General features: G+C 35.6%; 2 long non-coding RNA genes across 2 annotated transcripts; one reads left to right on the forward strand and one right to left on the reverse strand.

The window, feature by feature from the left end:
• Positions 1 to 571: 571 nt before the first annotated feature.
• On the reverse strand, positions 572 to 10,111 carry LOC122688427. The gene is made up of 4 exons (XR_006339446.1): positions 10,094 to 10,111; positions 6,773 to 6,854; positions 827 to 953; positions 572 to 650 (listed from the first exon to the last, which is right to left on the reverse strand). It is a non-coding gene; the product is annotated as an uncharacterized LOC122688427 (long non-coding RNA).
• LOC122688426 lies at positions 9,989 to 16,038 on the forward strand. Its single transcript, XR_006339445.1, has 2 exons — positions 9,989 to 10,166; positions 15,761 to 16,038. It is a non-coding gene; the product is annotated as an uncharacterized LOC122688426 (long non-coding RNA).
• The last annotated feature ends 3,315 nt before the right edge of the window (positions 16,039 to 19,353 follow it).

Raw genomic sequence — 19,353 nt, forward strand, 5'->3', positions numbered from 1 at the left:
AGTTTAAATCTTCTTGATTCCTTCATAACTAATATGAATAAGAACAATTTCTTGTATTTGGTGTATTTTATACTTTTTAGTACTTTAACACCCATTATTCTACATATCATTCACCTTCACCTTCTCAACTAAATAAGCAGAGATATACCATTCTTCTTTTAAGGAAAAGACAGGCATGAAGAGGTTAATTTACCAAAGGGACACAGCACATCAATACTGGAGTTGGAACCAGACGAGTATTTCCTTTCCCCAAACCCTGAAAACAATTGAGGAAAATTTGAAAACTAGTCACCTACATGCTTTTGTCAGGTAAATCTGGCTTATCTGGGGTTGCTTGTTTGCCTATTCTATTAAATTACACAGAACTTCCTAGAATTTTTAATTGAATTATACAAAGTGTTTCAATTACCTCTGTCCACATCTAAAGTATAAATGTTTACAAGTTTCATTGAGGATCTTTCTGGTGCTCTATGGTTGTTGGATATAACAAGCAAATCAGTGATCAAGTAATGTTGATAATTGCATCTTTATTTTTAGAACAGAATTATTTTACTTTAAAATAGTGAGTTCTAGAGAAAGCAATGGATTACCAATGGCAGAACATCAGGAGTCAGTGGGTGTACCGCCAAGGACCTTCAAGCCATATTTACCTGAAATCGAAATTTAATTTGATTTAAAAAAATATTTAAAGGTTGAAATTCTGCTAGAAAATGTAAAGTTAAGAAGTAATTCTGAAGCACTGTAGAGACAAATTGGGAAGCAGCTTCTAAAATAATCTTAATTTTAAAATAATAAAAATCGAACAGTCAGTATAATTAGCACTCACTTTGTTCTGCATGTTTACCAGTTGCTCTATTTTGTTCCCATTGTTGGTGGCTGACTTTACTGTCTCCTTCCCTGACGACTTGTCTGTCTTATGTCGCTTGGGCTTCAGACAGGTCTACTTTCACCTACTTAAAAGCATGGCACAATACATACAGCATATTTTCAGGACAATTTTTAGCACAATAATACCCATTTGGTTTTTTAAGGTAATAAACATAAAAATAATAATAAAGAACAGTACTAATTGAACCAATTTTTATCATATTATAAGTTTTTTCATGGTTATACTCCTTGAGGCATAGAGAGTTTGAGTAAATTCTCTTGTATCATACAACTCACCAATAGCAGATATGGGGTCGAATTCAGGATTTAGAGACCTAGAGTCTACTGCTCATGACAGCATTCTGTTAACAATATTTTACTTTAATATATAATGTTATATCATCGCTTATGATAGATCAAGTTAGTTATTTATGAGTTAGACAAGCACAGATCTAGTTTTTTTGTTGCTGTTTTGAGCATTTTTTTTTTCTTCTGAATATTAGCTCAGTGAATGGGAAACTGGGAAATATTAGATCTCTAGTCTAACGTAGCTCTGAGATATTGAGATTCCAAACTCTTTATGCTTCACTTTCATTGTGTGGATAATGGAATTTTTAGAAGAGATTAACTGGATCTCAGATGAATGGCATGTGTTTTTATCTGGAAAATGGATGTTTTTCCATTTGGCTACTCAGCAAGCCATGGGGATGGGAAATCCTCAATATGGGCAGATCTTAGATGATGCTTTTACTCATCCACTTTATGAAGGGGGTTGCCCCCTTGTAATAATATACACACAATTATAGGCAGTGATGAGTAAATGTGTTGGGTGGTCTGAGACCTAGAGAAATATTGAAAGACTGAGAACAAGCGTATCTGTATACATGTGGCTATATCCTTTACTGTACAACAGAAACTTAACACAACATTGGAAAGCAACTATACTCCAATGAAAAAAAGAAAGAAAGAACATGCCTATCTGGGTTTATGGCACATGGGTGGCTTTATAGTCTTAAGTATGAAGCATGAAGATTTTTGTATTGTGTGTTAACAACCACCGTGGAGGAGGCAACATACACCCAGGTCATCAGAATGACTTGGCCCAGTTTTGGTAGACACAGGCAGCTTCTGTCTTCCAAAAAAATAATTATAAGAACAGAGTAGCGTGGTGACAGAGACAGAAGCAATGCATAGTCTAGCAGCCTAAGCACTCATTCCCTAAAGCTAATCTAGCCACTGCTATTGCCTAATGCCATTCTTCTAGCAACAGGAAACATCCGAAATTCCCTAAATAAGTACTATTCTGTGAGGAGGAGAAGTGGCATTTGATGGCAACTTTACAGAGGGGTAAAGCATCTGCCTGCAGTGCGGGAGACCTGAGTTCGATCCCTGGGTTGGGAAGATCCCCTGGAGAAGGAAATGGCAACCCACTCCAGTACTCTTGCCTGGAAAATCCTATGGACTGAGGAGCCTGGTAGGCTACAGTCCATGAGGTCGCAAAGAGTCGGACACGACTGAGCGACTTTACTTACTTACTACATTTGACCACTTTACCATGGAAGGCATTGCAATCCATCTATACTATTGGGTATGGTTTTACCTTTCTTGCCTATAAAACTTGAGTGCTTAAATAGAGCTTTTTCTATTGACAAAGAATTCCTGAATAACATCACATCAGACCAAGAGACCTATTTCATAGAATAAAAGGGATAGTATGGGCACATATTCATGGGATCCACCGGTTCAATCACATACTATATAATCCAAAAACTGAGCTCCTGATAGCATTATGGCCTTTTGCCAAAGCACCTAAGGTACCAACTTGGAGATGACTTTCCATTAGCATGGCAAGTCATCCTCCACAGTGTAATACAGACTTTTAATCAATGACCATTATCAGTGACAGGTCACTGCCAGGTAGAATATATTAAGTGTGGTCCTGCTTACAATTACTTGCAATGACCCACATGAGGAATTCATGCTTCTAGGTCCTGCAATTTTTGGCTCTGTGGCTTCAGAAGTTTTGATTCTTAATGCAGAAGTTCCTCTACTAGGAAAATAGCAAGAGTCCCATTAAACTTTATGCTACCTATGCCATCACTTATTTCACACTCCTTGTACAAGAAATCTTCTGGCAAGGAAAGGCAACACTATCCTGGTAGTAATAACTGATCCTGGTCACCAGGTGGAAATAGGGCTGCTGCTACACAATGGGACCAGGTAATCTACTGGGGTACTGCTTGGTAATTCTGTGCTCAATGTTGATGAGAAAGAAACAAAAGCAGAAGTTATAAACTAAAAAAATGTTACGCAGAGGCTCAGTCTCATGAATAAGCATCTTGGTTTCCCCGCTAGAGTGAACATTTACACAGAAAAGGGTGCCAGCTATGACAAGAACTTAATGGATAATGATGAGCATCATTTCTTTCTAAATACAAGCTGCAGTGGTGGGAGCTCTAGTTTTTCCTACTAATCTTACTCAAGTATATTTCCTCGTGAAACAAAGAACAGCCCAAACCATGGAGGGACTGTTCCCAAACGGGAAGAGCTTAGATACCCACAGACCTCCATGAGGATGTTCCAAGGCACTCATGTTCGTGGCTTCCAGAATCACCACTTTCTAATGGCTTCTAGTTGAGTCCTTCCCTAGTAATTACTTTGACCAAAGGGAGATGCCTCACCAGAATTAACTGCCTCACTCCAAAGCAAACTGCATATAACCACTAATCCATGGGAAGGTACAGCCCTCTTTCTTCAATTCAGAATATCTCTTAAGGGTCATACCAGCCCCCCAGTTCCTTATCGGATGGTTGGAGCCATTGATGCATCACAGTTCAACATCTCCTTCTGCCCAATCCAGATCCCTCATTCCTGCACAGGTGTCATTACCGAAAACAATCCCCAGGGAACCATCTGGATGCAAATATCCATCTCAGATTCTTTTCCCTAGGGAACTTGCCCTACGGCATTATTACATCTTAGTTGCTTTAGCATATATTTGAAAGATGTTGTTAACTTGACTCCCACCTCCCAGTGCCACACCTTCCAATGTGGTCTTTCCTTAGGTGATTCTTGGATTCTCAGAAGTGCTGCTGGCCCCCTTTGGCCATGCTTTCTTCCCAGGGTTCTGGAGAAGGGAGGTCTTTACCTTCAGGATCATCCACCTGTTAAAGGCTGCTGTACTGCTTATCTTTTCTCCCCATTGTGAAACTTCATGAGAGATTTTTACTAAATTACAGATCAGACTGTCCAATTCAGTAGCCCTCTCTTGTATTCTCTGGTGGCTCAGACGGTAAACCGTCTGCCTACAATGTGGGAGACTCAGGTTCAATTCCTGGGTCTGGAAGATCTCTTGGAGAGGGAAATGGCAACCCACTCCAGTATTTTTGCGTAGAAAATCCCATGGACGGAGGAGCCTGGTAGGCTGCAGTCCATGGGGTCACTAGGAGTTGGAAATGACTGAGTGACTTCACTTCACTCTTGTATTCATCCTCTTTAATTTCTCTGATTTAAAGCCCAGTTTGGGATTGTTTACCCCAGATCTTCCATCCTGGGTAATCCATCCTTTAATAATTCTCAAGTTTCCTTTTTTTACCCAACCTCCCACATTTTTGCTGGAAGTATCTGTACTCCCTTCTGCCTTTATGCAAGGAGAGCAATTGGTTGTTTCAATGCTGGGAACACCTTAAACACTCATTTTTAGGGAATTATGGAGGATAAATACAAATTTAAATTGTGCCTTTATTAGCAAAGTTCATCTATTAGCATTGACTGACTCAAAAATATTTCAAAAATTTTTTGCTTCCTCAGTTAAAATTGATCAACTATTTCTCTGAGTCAACCCTCAGACCATAATTATCTTTGAGGAAAAACATCATTTTTTGTAAAGGATAGCAACAAAATCAACAAAAATGATGAATAGGCAGATGACTATTTATAAAAGCACTGTACTAGATATTGAAGGTCATAAAAAATATATTTTATACTTGCTGTTAGTAAGTTCTTAAAAGCTGAAGATGAAAAGCAGATGATATCACATAAAATAACATTAAATGAAAGGCTTTAATAATATCCAAGTAGAAATGGATAAAACTATAAGAATGTGAGAGGAGATTTACTAGTGAGAGAGAAAGAATTTGTACTTGCAAAAAAGGGAGTATTAGAAGAGTGTAGACTCATGGAAACCAAATATTCAGATTTTCAAGAGGAAGAAAGACAAGGGCCGTGCATCTAAGCAAACTATAATTACATTCTACTCCATGTCTACCATGTTCTATGAAGCAAAAGTGGACTGATGTTCTGTTAGCAGCCATTTATAATTCAGCATATTTTAGTTGCCTGAGTACTCACATTTTTAAAGAATTTTAGCCAAGTTTGGTTTTGGTCCGAATTCTTCCTTGGGATAAATTTCAAACCATAGAAAAAGCACATCGTTTTTTGGCTTCCCAGTAAGGCAACCTGGGTTAGACTTTGTGGGACTCTGGGTTCTGTAGCCATGCTCAGCACAAAGGTTTCTGGCAGACACAGGCCCATTTCGAAAGCCACGCCAATGGCTGCTATTGCAGGGGTAAGCCCTTCAAAAGACCAAAATTCCTGTTTTCAATTATGTAGGTCTTGTTATGATTTATTTAGTTCTGGACATCCAATCCTGTAAAGATTGAACCCCACTTTCATTAAAGATATCATATGGAGCAAATAGGCAGCTCAAAATTGCAGAACAGTTTATGGAGCAGACAAAATGAAGTTATTCTGAAAAACTATATTGAAGCAATATTTGTTAATAAGTCATTTGATGATATATAAAACATTAAAAAAAACACAAGGTTAAGCCCTTTTATATTACTTTCCTTACTGCTTTATTTTTATTACCTAAGACTTGTTTAAAGCATAAGAATTTCATGGCTGTAACAGTACCTCTGCATTCATTTTTATAATAATAGCTATCATTTATTTAGTTCTTAACTAATCTAGACATTTTATGTGTTCAGTTTCATTTTGTCCTTAACTCTGTGACTAAACACTATTCATGTTTTATAGGTAAGGAGACTGACACTTAAAGATACTAAGTATTTTTTCAAAGGTCACAAAGTTAATAAGTATTGGAGGCATTTAATATATATCATGGACTATATTAATGCAAAATTTGGCTTCCTCCCTTAGTAGTTTCCCTTCTGTAGCCCTTTGCTGATGAACTCAGGAGTAGGTATGTACTTGCTTTGGTCAATGAAATAATATGTGCTCACTTCTGAGCAAAAGTGTTGTGGGATGCTACCAAGCAGAAGTTTGAAGAGTTAGTGAATGGGTCATCGTGACTTTTTTCTTTTCACCTCACAATCAGAAGTGCCCTAGTTAGAGACAGCTCTTTTAGCCTAGAGTATATCTGCCTTGAGATAAACAGAAGCAGCATTTTGCAATGGACAGGTAGTGTGAGTGAAAATCAACTGTTACTCTTTTCTGATACTTGGGGGTCACTTGTTGACACAGTATCCTGGTCTGACCTGACTGACTCAATAGAATGAGCAAGTAGAAGTCACTTTGACTTGAATTCAACATCTTTCCCATGATTGTTGCAAATAAAAAAAGTTACTCAAAGTATTTATGTGCCATCTACTGTGAGATTATGTTCATTTGCTTTCATTGATTTTATTTTTGCATTTTTAATCTATGACCAGACAACAGCATATGTATTAATATGTGTATATGCCTTTCCTTCTGCCTAACCTTAAGTATATTAAGTAACAGTAATTTTTCATCTCCCAAGATGTCTTTATCTACCCTTGGCAGACACTAACTCTTGAAATAAACAGTGTCTTTGGAAATAATGTTGAAAATATCATTTTGTAACATTTCTACAACTTAAATCTAATATTTGTATTGAATTCATGTAAAATTACAGCTTACTTACTTCTGGTTTATCACCCCTTCTGCATTTCTGATGCACAGTCTCTTGTACTCTTTAGATCGGTCATTTCCTCTACTGCTTAGGTCTAGGGGGAAAAAAAGGCACTTAATTTTTCTTCTTTTATCTATATTTTGCTTTTTAATATTTTTAGTGTTATATTCATAAAAAACTATATCCAGCAAACACATAGATTTCCACATATCCCAAGAAGTTGTTAAAATTCATTAAAATAAACTTTTAAAATTCAGAATATTCTTAGATTTACAGAAGAATCACAAAGATAGTACAAGGTATTCATATGCACTGCATACATATACTCTTATTATTAACTTGTTTTGTGTAGTGCATTTGTTACAATAAATGGCTAAGATTGATGTATTATTATTCACTGAGGTTGACAAATTATTCAGATTTCCTTAGTTTTTGTCTAATGTCCCTTGTCTTTTCCTGGATTCCATCCGGGATACCACATTATAAGTAGTTAAGTCTCCTTAGGCTCCTCTTTACTGTGATAATTTCTCATGTTGCCCTAGTTTTTGATACTGGGTAGCTATTTTGTAGAATAACTCTCTATTCTGATGTCTGGTGTTTTTTCCTCATGATTAGATGGAGCTGTGGTTTTATGAGAGGAAGTCCTCAGAGATAAAGTGTCATCTTCATTACATCATTTCAAGGGTAGATACTATCAATGTGATTGATTACTTCTGATGTGAACCCTGATCACCTGTCAGAGATAGAGTTGATCAGGCTTCTCCTCCATAAAGTTAACTTTTCCTGACTTTTGATGCTATGCTTTTTTTTTTTTTTTTACCTTTCTTTACTATGCTGGGCTTCTCTCTGAACAGCCCACACTTAAGGAGTAGAGAGTTATGCTTCACTTCCTTGAGGGCAAAGTATCTACACAAATTATTTGGAATCCTTCTGTATGGCATGTTTATCTTTTCTCCACAATTTAGTAACTTACTAATCATTTGTTTATATCAATATAAACTCATGAACATTTATTTTTAGCACTGGATCATAATCGAATTCTATTTTATTTTCTTGCTCATTTTTTTTCCATCTTTGGCCATGGGAAGCTCTCTCAGTTGATTCCTGTGTCCCTCAGATATACGCCATCATTGTGGTTTTCTTTTCTTATTACCAGCCCCTTGTGTTCAGACACTACAGAAGACTGCAGCATCATCTTGTATACTTTTCCCCAAGATTATAGAATCAGCTGCTTTTTTTTTCCAAGAAGTACCCTAGTTCCTTTTACTAGAAATCAAGATCTAGGTAACATGTGCTCATTGTTACTAAATGCATCACTTCTGGATCCTCTAAGCTGACAAAGCAGGGAGCAATATGTGTGAATAATAACTGGTACATGCTCACATATCTATAAATATTTGTATATGTAACTATTTTAATCTAAAAAATGGGCTTTTGCTGATGTATCCAAATTCCATCAATTTCCACAAGATCACTGTAGCTTTCTTCCTTTGCTTATCTATAACCCTCCATTCCAGAAGTGAGAAATCTGGCTATTACCATTGGACATAGGTTCACTTCGTTGTTTAATCACAATATACACGTGTAGTGGTGTCAGAATTATTAATCCCTACCCCCATGTGAAATAACTCTAATATCTATAGCATATTGCTTACGCGTAGTTCCCTTTGCCTCTAGTCTTGTAGACTCCACTTCTTTCCAAGTTTATTGAGGCCAGGACATTTACTCCCTCCCTCCCCTTCCAGGGAACTTGTTTCACACGTTCATAGTACAGTTAGATTGTTTTTGCTATATTCTGCCTTTCGTCCTGGGATCCCCCAATATCCTAAGTGATTTTTAAAATTTTTCATGCGTTAAGGTTCAGTCTTTTGCTCCACAGTGTCATGTATCCACCATTATAGTGTAAGACAAAATACTTTCACTGCCTTAAATTGTTTTCTATGCTTCATCTATTAAATCCTCTCCCGTTCCCCAAACCTTTGGCAAACACATATTTTTACCATGGCTCCAGTTTTGCCTTTTCCATAATAAAATATTCTTTGAATCATACACTGATAGCCTTTACAGAGTGACTTCTTTCAGTTAGAAACAGGCATTTAAGATTCACCAATGTCTTTTCATGGTTTGATAGGTCATATCTTTTTTCCCTTTAATAGTATTACATGTATATACCTTGTACAAGTAAACTACAGTTGCTTTATACATTCACCTAGTGAAGGACATCTTGGTTGCTTCCAGTTTTTGACAATCATGAAAAAAGCTGCTATAAGCATTCACATGCAGGTTTTTGTGAAACATAAATTTCCAAATGACTTGGATAAATAACCATGAGAATGTTTATTGAATCGAATGGTAGGGACATATTTAATTTCATAAAAAGCTGCCAAACTGTCTTCCAAGTTGCTGTACCATTTTCCATTTTCAGAGCAATGAATCGGAGTTTCTGTTGTGCAACATCCTTGTCTGCAGTCAACACTATCAGTATTTTGGATTTCAGCCAAATATTGAGATCTCCAAAAATTTCATTTTCTGTAACATCTTATGGAAGCCATAAGATTATGTAATGTAAAATAATGTAGAAATATTGTACATTATTTAATGTAGAAGTTTTAGTTTAGAAAAGGCAGATATCGTTAAGGATAGACAAAGCTCTCACACTTTATACTTTTTCTGAGAATCATCAAGTCCACTTCAGAGTACTTTAACGTTAGTAATTTGGGGAGACAACACACCCTGAATAAGCTATCGCTATGCATGAAGTTAATTTCCACCATAAAATGAAGCTAGAATCAAAGTTCCAAGTAACAATTAGAACTGAACAACTTTCCTATTTAACATACAACATTGTTGATTATATTTATCATATTTTATATTACTTATCTGGGGATAAATTAAGTTGGAAGTCTGTACCTTTTGATTGCCTTCAGCCAGTTCCCCCTTCTCTTCCCCCACCACTGGTAAACACAAATTTGATCTATTTTCCTATTAGTTTGTTTTTTGAAGTATAATTGAACAACACTGTGTTCTTGTTACAAAGCATAGCAATTCCATATTTTTACACGTTTCAAAGCAATCACCACTAGTCTAGTTACCTTACTAAGATATTATTACATAGCTATTGAATATATTTCCCACACTGTACATTTCATAGCTGTGACTCATTTATTTTGCAGCTGGAAGTTTGTCCCTCTTAATCTCCTTCACTTATTTCTTTCCTTTCCCCAGCCCCTCCCTTCTGGCAACCCTGTTTCTTCTCTGTATCCATAACTCTCTTTCAGTTTTGTTTGTTCGTTTGTTTTCTTTGTCAGATTCCACAAAAATGCGAGGTCTTACCGTTCTTGTCTTTCTCTATCAAACTTATTTCACTAAGCATAGTACTCCAGGACCGTCCTTGTTGTCACAAATGGTAAGACTTCATTCTTTTTATGGCTAATATTCCATTGTGTGTGTGTGTGTGTGTATGCATACCACATCTCTTTTATCCATTCATCTATTAATGGGAATTGAGGGTGCTTCCATATCTTGGCTACTGTAAATAAAGCTGCAATATACATAGGAATGCATTTATCTTTTCAAATTAGTGCTTTTTTTTTAGATTAATACCTAGAAGTGGAATTGCTGGGTGATATGGTAGTTCTACTTTTAACTTTTTGAGAAAACTCCTTACTGTTTTCCATAGTAGGTGCCCCAAAATTTACATACCCACCAACAGTGTACCAAGCTCCCCTTTTCTCCATGTCCTTGCCAACACTTGTTATTTGTTGTCTTTTTGATAGTAGCCATTCTGACAGGTGTGAGATGATACCTTATTGTGGTTTTGATTTGCATTTCTCTGATGATTAGTGATATTGAGCATCTTTTCATGTGCCTGTAAGCCATCTGTGTCTTTGGGAAAAGGTTTATTCAGATACTCTGCCCATTTACTAATCACGTTGTTTGTTTACTTGATGTTGAGTTATATGAGTTCTTTGGATATTAACCCCTTATCAGGCATAATGTTTGCAAAATCTTTTCACATTCAGTAGGTGGCCTTCTCATTTTGTTGATCCATTTCCTCTGCTGTTCAAAAGCTTTACAGTTTGATGTAGTCCCATTTGTTTATTTTTGCTTTTACTTCCCTTGCTGAAGGAGACAGTTTCCCCTCCCCCCCAAAAAAAAACCTACTAAAACCAAAGCCAAACACCTTACTCCCAATGTTTTCTTGTAAAAGTTTTATAGTTTCAAGTCTTTAATCCATTTTTAATTACATGATCTGATATTTCAATTCTTCATTTTAACAATGTATCTACAACTTGTGGTCTTTAGACTATTCATATAGAAACCCACTAGTCCATGTTGAACTATCACGTATATAGAAATAAAGGATTATAACATAGTAATCAGACGTTTCAGTCAAATTATCTAAACAATTTAATATACTCTGGGAGAAACCTAAGCTAGAACAGTTGATAGTAAATGATTCTTTCATCACAGCACTAATCGATGATTTCTGCTCTACTGAAATAGTTCAGTGAAAGATACTGAATAAAGTTTTCTGTCAATATGTACTGCTAAATTAATAGGGAATCAGAAAAAGCATCACTTATATGGGTGCAGGGTAACTTAAAATATTGTGTAGAATGAATGAACATCATATAGCATTAAAAACACATTAAAGTTAAGAAGTAGAAACTTATTAGTGTATTTATTTTCACAAAATCTTGATACAAAACTGAACATGTTTAATGAATATACACTTATTCATTGCATTTTTCTTTCTTTTCAAAATTTGAAGTTCTTATAAAAGCTTAAACATAGTGGGATTCTCTGCCTCTCAAGTTAAATCTATTTATTTATTACTATAAATAAATAGAAATCACATATTTCTATCTCCAAAATTGCCTTGACTGTAATTCATATCAATTTACAATCAATATGAAGTGTCAAATAACAAAGCCAAGAATAACTTTATGAGAACATCTGAATAAGTATGCTTTCTAAAATTAGAAAAAATACTTCTATATGGAACCCTATACAAAGGTATCTATACAAAGGTATTTCATAATTTGTAATTACAATTCATTTAGGCAGGATAGAAATATTTAGATGCAATAAGTTTGAATGAAATGTATAACTGATGCTCTTTGCAACTCTCTTTTGAGACTCTACATCTGAGAAAATAAAAGGCAACATGGAATTACTGTTCAACACTGTCTACTTTATATCCACATTTTTTTAGTTTGCTAATAACTTTTCCATATTATGCTGATCTGCAATTTTTGAAACCATATTTTTAACCCAAGCATTTGGCATAATTTCTAGAGTAACTGCCTTATTCTGGGAAATCTGGCTGCCATGATTAGTGGTTTGACTACAGTATTTCCATACGAGTAAGTTCCCACTGATGTATTTGTGGTTTCACATATACCAAGAAATATTCTGTGATGAGTGCTGGATGGAAAAGATTGTTCATTTCACAATGATCTTTCTGGCCACATAGACATACCACAATCTGTATCAGTAATCTTGAAATTTTGGCAGTCATAAATATACATTAGTCTTGCCAATATATATTCATATTTAGACAGTTTTCTTTCGATGTTTTAGCCTTTAGGGATTGAAAGAAAAAGAAATATGTCTCTAAAAATTTTCCACATTTTCTATTGAATACCCCAAGCTACTTTAATAATTGACTTATACCAATTTCAGAGTCACATTTCTAGAATCTTTAGTTATATATATATACATCTATGTATATATATTGAGAGAGAGAAAGAGAGGAAGAAAGGGAGGGTGGTAAGGGAAAGACAGAGAGACTTCTCCTACTGAGAGCAATCGGAGTGCAGATGAAGCCAGGGTGCAGAAATTCCAATTGTTCCTTAAAAATATGTGCAGTTAAGGCACATAAAAGAATCAGTGGAGGACAATAACTTGTTTTTTCTTTCAGTCTATACCCACCAAGGAGAACAGACTCCAGTCACCATAAAAGGACCTCATCAGAGAAGGCTTTTAATATAAAGCATCTGTCTCAAGTTTTTAAAATGTGACTTCAGTTTTCCTCTTAAATACCATCACTGCTGACCTTTTGAAACAGAGCTGAAGTTTCTCTCTGCTTGAAATTGTTCATTCTCATGAAGAACAATAATCAATTAATGCATTTATTTTAATCTCACTTTCTTGAGAGCAAGCACATTCCAAAATAGCTCTCTGTGCTCTTTAAGTCTTAGTTACACTGTTTCATTTTACATCTGAAAAATGAATTTGCTAGAGCAATTTTTCTGATAATTGTTAAAGGAAAAGATAAGTGGTATTATATGAAAGTTAATAACACATAATATATGATATAAAAATCATATATTTTTATATGTTAAAGCCTGTTCAGTTATTGAACAGGCTTTAATGTATAAAATTCAAAATGATAAAACATGTTCTTCCTCTTACTCTTCCATTTATTTTGTTTTGTTAGTTGTTAGACAATTTTCATGAATTGCTTTTTGGGACATTTTTGTACAATTTTCCTTTGACCTTCTAATTTTTAGTTGGGGAACAGTACGGGAAACAATCTGGTTTTGATGGAATCCCAAATTTTTGTAAGTGTGTGTGTTCTAAATAAACTCAACTAGGTCATATGACTCATGTGCTTTCCATGGTCTCATTGACTTTATGTCTACAAACTTTCTAATTAATTTTATTTGATCATATAGACATTTTTAATTGTTTCTTTTAAAAAACTGAACTATTTTCTAAGAAAGAGGTACTACTTTAGAGTTTATTTTGCAAGATAACGTCAAAAGGTTTGTACAAATTCGCTCAATTTTCATAGCAAAAATAAATACTTGAGCCCCTTGTGGTTTTCAAGAACAGCTGTTTTCTCTAGTTTCAGCTCTATGATTAAGCCTTAAGGAGGGGACGAAGGGTGATGAGAAATTCAATTGGTGCCTTTGGAAGATCTAACAGGCATGCTAGGGATTTGTATGTTCTCTGTTTTTCTTTTCTTTATAAATACAGTAATAAGAAAAACTTTACCAAAAAAGTGACACAAAGGCATATAACACAACATATGTCAAAAGCAAGTTTTATGTAAATCAGTTTTGCGAGAATATTCTAACCTTTACCTTCTCACAAATGAAGTTTTGTTATAAAACCAAAGCACATAGAAGCAAGACAAATTCTCTGTGAACTTAGATATTTGACTTCATGTAAACATATTTAAGAATACTTGTGCTTTGCTATTTTATTATAGGTTTATTTTTTACAGGTCAGCATTTTTTGCTGGCATTTGTAAGGTTTAATGTTTACTTGGAAAAGATGGGGGCCTCTGAATTCCTTTAAGACATGATCATTTATCTTGAAGTTATCCTGAAAATGCAGCAAGCCAGTAATACTTGTGAAGAGAAGGATAGACCCCATTTCTGCCCTGTAAATATGCTCTGAGCCTGTGTCCCTAGGAGTACGAAAAGTTGAGAAATGAGAGAATGTTAGAACCATGCTTTTGCTTTGCATTCAGATTTATTATGAAGGCACAGAACTCTTCTCTGGTTACTCACAGTAAAGAACTTGCCTGCTGATGCAGGGAAATGAGTTTGATCCCTGGGTCAGAAAAATCCCCTGGAGAAGGAATTGACTACCCACTCCAGTATTCTCACTTGGGAAATCCCATGGACAGAGGAGCTTGGTGGGCTACAGTCCATTGGATCGCAGGAGAGTCGGATATGACTTAGCAACTAAACAACAATAACAACAATAGATTTTGAGATGGTGGGATCTTCCTCCCTCAGGGATTGAGCTTGGGTCTCCAGCATTGCAGACAGATTCCTTACCATCTGAGACACCAGTGAAGCTCACTTTGAGAGGATAAACAGATACAAAGGCTGGGACAGTTTTGTGGTTTCTACTCTCCTTTTTAAAGCGACTCTGGCCAGCCACATGCCTCATGAACCTAGGAGCCATTGATTCAATATTTATTTATAACTAGAATGTAAATAAAAGATGAAATATAGCTTTCTATGACTTACTTAAGCTTTGGTTTATTTGGAGGACTTTCTTCCTTTTATGCCAAGAATAGCTAATGTTCAAGAATGTTATTCCCAAAGTCAAAGATCAGTCTAGAGCTATAATCATGTCACATCACAGTATGAAGTTTTAAATCTTCATTCATTAATTCACTGTAGATCAGACTGAGTTGTTTTAAACCAAACACAGTTTATATAGGTAATATTTTTTTAAATAAGTTAAAAATTCATGTAATGTATGGTTAAGATATTTTCAAAATCTAGTGATTCTAAGAGATACATATTTTTCTAATCACCATGGATGTCAGGGAGTCATGAAAGAAGTGGCCAGCTTATCTTCAGATATTTTTCCTGTTTAATTCCTTTTATGTAGAAAAGATGAAAACTGGAGACATTTACCAAAGATCTAGGGGGGAATTAAAGAGGATTTACTGTAGAAACAGTTTTTTACAAAATTGCATCATACGGTTTACTCCCTAGCCTGCAAATGGTCCAAATTGTCTGAAAAAGGAACAGGGCAGGTATCTGTGGTTAGTTCTTTGCCAAGTGTAGGTTAGTTTTTACCTCTGAACATTTACAACTATCTCCTCACTGTCTCCTCCCATTCCTTGTACTGTCCAGTACAAGTTTTATTTTGTTTTCAATTAAAGTAGATACTGTGAATAAAATAAATGAAGAGCTAAATAGATAAATGAGGTGTGTGTGTTTGTGTATGTGTATGAGAGAAAATGGTTTAGGATGATTCTTTGCCAAAATCTGTGTTCAAACACTTCCTACATGTACTTAGCTATTTATTGCCAGTTATTAAATTAAACTCACATTAAACTTTAAAAAGTATGTAAAAAAGTGAAGTGACATGAAGCACTGGAAAAGAGCAAAAATTTTAAATTAGTCCCAGAGCTACATTAACTTTTTTTCAATTATTAGTAGACTTCACCATAAAATTCTTTTATTTTTTTCTTTCAAAATGTAGCCAATAAACTAACATCTTTCTTTGCTTTCTTTACAGGAAAGAACCAGTATCTGGATTATTTCCAGGCCATCCAGACAGCTATTTCAACTGGAACAAGTGACCTTTGGAACAGACTAGAACATAGCAGACTGGCCAGACAGAGCGAGGGAGTAGTCAGCTGGGAAGGGCCCCAGCATGTTCCTATGAAATGTCATTTGAAGTAAGAGGACAGTAAAAAGCTGAGGACAAATAAATGAACTTAAAAATATTTAAAGCCAATGAAAACTGTAAGACCACAACATGGGAATGAAGGAAAGACACAGTTTGAATCTCTACCTATCATTCTTTGTTTTTTTTTTTTTTTTAGATTTTTATCTTTATTGGAACATAGTTGCCCAACAATGCTGTGTTAGTTTCTATTGTACAGCAAAGCGAATCGACTGTAGTACACATATGTCTCCTTTTTTGGATTTCCTCCCCAGTTAGGTCACCACAGAGCTAAGTAGAATTCCCTGTGCTCTATAGCATGTTCTCTTTAGTTGTCTATTTTATACACAGCAGTGTATATATGTCAAGCCCAATCTCCCAATCTACCCCATTCCCTACTTTACCTCCTTGATGTCCAAACATTTGTTCTCCATATCTGTGCCTCTATTTCTGCTTTGCAAATAGGTTCACCTGTACCATTTTTCTAGATTCCACATATGTGCATTAATATATGATTATTTGTTTTTCTCTTTCTGACTTACTTCAGCCTGTATGACAGTCTCTAGGTCTATCTGAGTCTCTGCAAATGGCACAATTTTGTTCCTTTTTATGGCTGAGTATATTGTATATACATGCCACATCTTCTTTATTCATCCTTCTGCTGATGGACATTTAGGTTGCTTCCATGTCCTGGCTGTTATAAATAGTATCATTCTTTAATTCACATGCTCAACAAATATAGTTCTCCACCTGCTGAGTACATGCAATGTCCCTTAACTATACAACATTAATCTTTGAATCTTCACATCCTCATGAAGCTATAATTATCAAATAATAAATACTATTAACATAATTAATATAAATAGTCAATTGTTTACATCCCTTGACTGAGCCAGATTTCCTTAGTCTATGAACCTATGGTGATTAATAGATGCTCATAGAGAATGTCAAGGTTTTTATTTAGCAAATCATTGCTGCATAAGATAACAGTTAAAATTATGGTAAAGATTTTATCAGAGAGGACAAAGTGATTATATTCTCCTAATATTTACCTGGAAGGCATATTGCTCTTTTCTTTCACAGAGAGCATATTAAGTTTTAGCTTACATCATTAGCAAGAAACATGCTAAAGAAACATTAAACATTTTACTGAACACTTTATGAATAAAGTGTTGTGTGTAGCACCAAAGAAGATACAAAGCTGTCAAAGCAATCCTTCATTAACATTTTTGAAGAATAAATGGAAAAGTTTTTTAAAAAGTTATTAAAAATTTATTTAAAATGTTTCTGAGAGTATTTTATTGATTTTTGCAAATATACTAGTAATGATAAGTTGATAAACCATGATTTATGGAGAAAATGCCATGAGATTTCAGAATGTCTTTAGCAGAGAATTTCATTAGGTCCAGCACGTGCTGAGGAATTCTTTTAAGAAGATAGCTTCTACAGATTCTAGTCAGACTCTCTTTAATGAGAATAGTAACACATGAAAGTCTAATGCAAGTTCCAAAGTGCCTATAGAGTTGCTTGCAAACTAGAAATGTTTGGCTCAATGAGTTCTGAGTGTGCATCTGAATAAACTCCAAAAATGTGGCTAAATGTAAATATAAGTTAATTAGCAAAGTTTTAGTCATGTAGCTGCAGTGGTACCATTGGGCTTTCCCAGTAGTTCAACGATAAAGAACCCTCCTGCAATGCAGGAGACACAGATTTGATCCCTGGGTCGGGAAGATTCCCTGGAGGAGGAAATAACAACCAACTCCACTATTTTTGCCTGAAAAATCCCATGGACAGGTGAGTCTGGCAGGCTACAGTCCATAGGCGTCGCAAAGAGTTGATATGACTAGGTGTGACAAGTGAGTGAGTGGTACTGTTAGCTCACACAAAATCCAATGTTTTTGACATAGAAATAAGAAATTCAGCTATTTCAATTTATCATGTAGTGTCAGAAAAATATGAAATGAGCTTTTAAACTCCTTATTTTGTACATTATTTAATTATGATTTTCAAAGTAGTGGGTCTTAGGATCCATGAACTAGATGGAAAGAAATGGATTCAGAGAAAGGTAGTATCTTCTGCTAGTGGTATCTTCTGCTAGTAGTAATATCTTCTTCTAGGTGGCACCAGTGGTAACAAAACAAAACAAAACAAAACAACTGCCTGCCAATGTAGGAAACCCAAGAGACATAGGTGTGATCCCTGGGTCTCGAAGACCGCCTGGAGGAGGAAATGTCATCCTTTGCCGGTATTCTTGCTTGAGAATCCCATGGTCAGAGAAGCCTAGAGGGCTATGGTCTATGGGGTCACAAAGAGTCGGACATGACTGGAGCAACTTAGCACAGAACTGCACAATATCTTCTGCTATTTAAGAATACCTAACTTCACAAAAATTAACTTGAGGTTAATCAAGACCTTCTAGAACTAACACCCCAAAAAGATGTCCTTTTCATTATAGGGGACTGAAATGCAAAAGTAGGAAGTCAAGAGATACCTCGAGTAACAGGCAAATTTGGCCTTGGGGTACAAAACGAAGCAGGTAAAAGGCTAACAGAGTTTTGCCAAAAGAACACACTGGTCATAGCAAATACACTTGTCCAACAACACAAGAGAAAACTCTACATATGGACATCATCAGATGGTCAATATGGAAATCAGATTGACTACATTCTTTTCAGTCAAAGACAGAGAAGTTCTATACAGTCAGCAAAAACAAGACTGGGAGCTGACTCTGGCTCAGATCATTAACTCCTTATTGTCAAATTCAGAGTTAGATTGACCTAAATCAAATCCCTTGTGATTATACAGTGGAAGTGACATAGATTCAAGGGACTAGATCTGATAGATACAGTGTCTGAAGAACTATGGATGGAGGTTCATGACATTGTACAAGAGGCAGTGATCAAGACCATCCCTAAGAAAAAGAAATGCAAAAAGGCAAAATGGTTGTCTGAGGAGGCCTTACAAACAGCTGAGAAAAGAAGAGAAGTGAAAGGCAAAGGAGAAAAGGAAGTTATACCCATTTGAATGCAGAGTTCCAAAGAATAACAAGGAGAGATAAGAAAGCCTTCCTCAGTGATCAATGCAAAGAAATAGAGGAAAACAATAGAATGGGAAAGAATAGAGATCTCTTCAAGAACATTAGAGATACCAAAGGAACATTTCATGCAAAGATGGGCACAATTAAGGACAGAAATGGTATGGACCTAACAGAAGCGAAAGATATTAAGAAGAGGTGGTAAGAATACGTAGAAGAACTATACAAAAAAGATCTTCATGACCCAGATAATCATGATGGCATGATCACTCACCTAGAGCCAGACATCCTGCAACGTGAACTAAAGTGGGCCCTAGGAAGCATCTATGAACAAAGCTAATGAAGGTGATGAAATTCCAGTTGAGCTATTTCAAATCCTAAAAGATGATGCTATGAAAGTGCTGCACTC

This window comes from Cervus elaphus, chromosome 33 (genome assembly GCF_910594005.1).
Source record: "Cervus elaphus chromosome 33, mCerEla1.1, whole genome shotgun sequence".
NCBI classification, from domain to species: Eukaryota; Metazoa; Chordata; class Mammalia; order Artiodactyla; family Cervidae; genus Cervus; species Cervus elaphus.